This window comes from Sus scrofa, chromosome 8 (genome assembly GCF_054392235.1).
Source record: "Sus scrofa isolate SSC_HxYL_T2T_F1_AM1 chromosome 8, Sscrofa_HxYL_maternal_Yorkshire_Landrace_v2.0, whole genome shotgun sequence".
NCBI classification, from domain to species: domain Eukaryota; kingdom Metazoa; phylum Chordata; class Mammalia; order Artiodactyla; family Suidae; genus Sus; species Sus scrofa.
In genome coordinates this window covers 57341781-57345000 of record NC_139390.1, presented here as the reverse complement: position 1 = coordinate 57345000, position 3220 = coordinate 57341781, and positions in this window count along the sequence as shown.

Genomic DNA, 3220 nt, shown 5'->3' with positions numbered 1-3220 from the left:
CCCGTGGAAACAAGTCTCCCAAGGCACCTACCGACGACCACCCCCCACACCCCACACGCACCCGCCGTGCCCAACCCTCTTCCCCCACCCCCCCGCGCACAGGGGGACACCCGAGAAGCACATCACCCAGGGACACCCGCCCGGCCACGGCGGCCAGGGGGTGACACCCACACGAGGTGAGGCCATTTCAGGTCCCCGGTTGACGCGGGGGCGGGAGGGAGAGAGACATGGCACAGGCAAGGCAGGGCGGTCACCTGTTCGGGGCAGGGGGAGGGCCGGCAGCACCGGGGAAGGGCGGCAATGCACACGGGGCAAGGGCTGTGGGGCAGGGACGCGGGTGCCTGCCCAGGGAGAGGAGAAAGGACCCAGGCACGCCAGGCAAACCAGCACGGGGTCACACCACCACACACACGAGGGCAGTCCCATGACACCTGGGACACCAGGCGGCCTCAGTCGCCCCAGAGCACTCCACGACCCGGCCCCACCAACCAGGGCCCCATGTGCAAAGGCTTCCCCCCCCCTGCCACGTGGGGGGGGTTCGTCCGCCTCATCTCACCCATCCGTCCATCTTTCCACCCTCATCTCATCCGTCCTTCACCTAGTCCACCCTCCAGGGCCTGACGCCTGGGGGAAACGCTCCTGAGCGAGGCGGCCCGAACCATGCTCGCTCACCACCTCCACACCACCAGCTGCGACCCCAGGCGAGTGCGGGAAGAACCGACGGGCGGCTCGCAGCGGGGGAGGCAGGGGCAGAGGCCGCCGGGGGACGGGGCGCATCCCCCTCCTCCACTTCCCCTTCCAAGGGGAGGGGCACCACGCGCCCACGCAGCACACAGCCCGGCGCTGGACGCCAAAACCCGGCCCGGCCCGGCGTGACCCTCCCCCAACTCGGAGGGGGGAGGCACAGGCCGCATTAGGCAAAAGAGCAGCGCTTGGCCCCCACCGCGGGGGCCAGCGCACCCCTCGCGCGAGGGCGGCTCTTGCCCACACGCTGTGGCAAGTAGCGCCGGCAGCTACTGCCCTGCAGACTTCAGGAGGGGCGGCGGCTGGGGGGTCCAGGTACCCCAAGGCCCCCCTCTCAGATCGCTAGAGAAGGCTTTCTCACCGAGGGCGCGTCGTGCCCCACACACCATCGCTCGCCCCTTCGGGGACCCACGGGAGTGGGAACACTCCCAAAAAGTGGGAAGTCAGAAGGGGGGGGGGTCTGCGGTATGGGTAAAGCACACAGCCCATGTGAGCGTCCACGGTCAGAGCCGGGAGGGCAAGAGTCTGTGCTGCCACCAGGCTTGCCTTTCAGACTTTTCCACGTGGGTGGAGGGATGCCACGTCCGGAAAGCCAGACGGGGACCCCCCCTTCACATCTCCCGGCCCACCGCGGTCGCTCTCACGACCACATGCAGCCTTCCCGGTCAAGGGAGAAGCATGGGGCGTGCCACTCAAGGGCCAAGGGCTGCCCTCACTGGCACACAGTGAGGGAGACCCATGACAAGGGGTCCACCTGAGCCCCTCCCGGGGAGGGGACACAAGCTTCCCCTGCCTTACCGTCTCGACCCCCTCCCCTGAGCTTTAGGAAGCTGCTCGTGGGGCACGCCACCACCACAGTGGGGACCCGAGGGGACTCACCGCTGGGAGAGGAAAACGACACCACCGCTCGGCCTCGGGCATCTGACAGGCAACCCGGAGTACTCCAGGGGCACCACAGAGGACCAGGGGAGGCACGCTCACGCACCCGCAGGGATGCGAAGCATGGCAGCGAGGGAGGCCTCCCCCCACTTTGGGGAGGGACCGCTCGCAAGGCACACGCCAAGGAGGCAAAGCGAGAATGCCTGCTGCGTCCCAAAGGACCCAGGCCCCCCCCCCCGACTGACACCCGAAGGCAGCAGGGCGGGAGACCAGAGGTCAGGCTGGAGGCCGCACCCCTGCCTTCCCCCACACCACCCGCAGGTGGGGGAGGAGCAGCGAGGGGCCCGCGACAGAATGAGAGGCGCGGCCCAACTCACCATGAGCGGCCGTCCCTCACCTGGCGCGGCTTAAGCCCAAGCCCAGGAGAGCGCCACATCACCACATCGATCAGTCCTGGCAGAGCCAGGGAAGAGCCCAGAAGAGGGGAGGGAGGGAGGGAGGGAGGGAGGGCCAGCAAAGACAATCACCACGGGGGCCTGCTTCAGCTTCACCGGCCCCCCCTCCTCCTCCTCCTCCTCCTCCTCCCCTTCCTCTCTCAGGGGAGAGACAGCGGCTGACAACCCCGGGAGGGAGAATGCCTGACACGTGGCACGGAGCCAACAGGGTGGGGTTGTTCCAGCCGAGCCGCCGGGTGCCCGCAGCAGGGAGGCACACAGGGTAGAAGACCCCACAGGGCCACGCGCCCTGCCGCCCTCGGGTCAGCCAAAGACCGGAGGGGACACCGCAGCATGGGCCAGCTGGATGCACAAGCGAGAGCCGGCGCACAGGCCCAGGCGAGCGGCCCCCACGCGGGGTGCAAAGGGCAGGGTCAGGCCTTGGACAGCAGCCGAAAGCCCAAAGCCCCCCACGTGCATCCAGAGGCCCAAGGTCTCCAGCGACAGGCGCTGAAGAGGATCGTGTCAGCATCTACCTGGTGACAGAAAAGGCCTATTTCGGCCGCGAAAAATGTCCATGCCCAGCAGCGGGGCCCACCCACAGGACGTGGGGGTATCCCCGGAACCCCCATCCGGACACTTGTCCCCCAGCCCTGCCCTAGAGTCGCCAGACCCAGCGCTCTCAGGGCCATCTGGTCGACCCGGGGAGCGTGACCGCAAGGAAGGGACAGGGACAGGAAGGAGGTGGAGCCGGCCGGCCAGCCGGGGAAGCCCTTCCCGGCTTGCCCACGCGGGCAGGTATCGGTCTGTCCGGAGCTCCAGACGGGGACTTGGCTCCCCCAAAATCCAGGACACACCATCCAGCTCAGGCCGGTCCCCACCTCCCGACAGATCGACCGACCGACAGGGAAACACTCCGAGGGCGGGGGGGCGGGGGGGGGGGGAATGAGAGCGTGGGAAACGAAGTCTTGTCCAACGACCGGGACCCTACATGGGCACGCCTCAGGCCCAGGTGCACCCTTCCCGGCCACACCCGGGAGCAGGGGGCCGGCGGGGTACCATCCACCATCTCCGGATCCATCAGGACTTGGAAAAAAAATGTTTCCACGGAGGCGCCTCCGACGAACGGACCCCGCGAAGGAAGGCGCCGGGGCCCGAGCCAC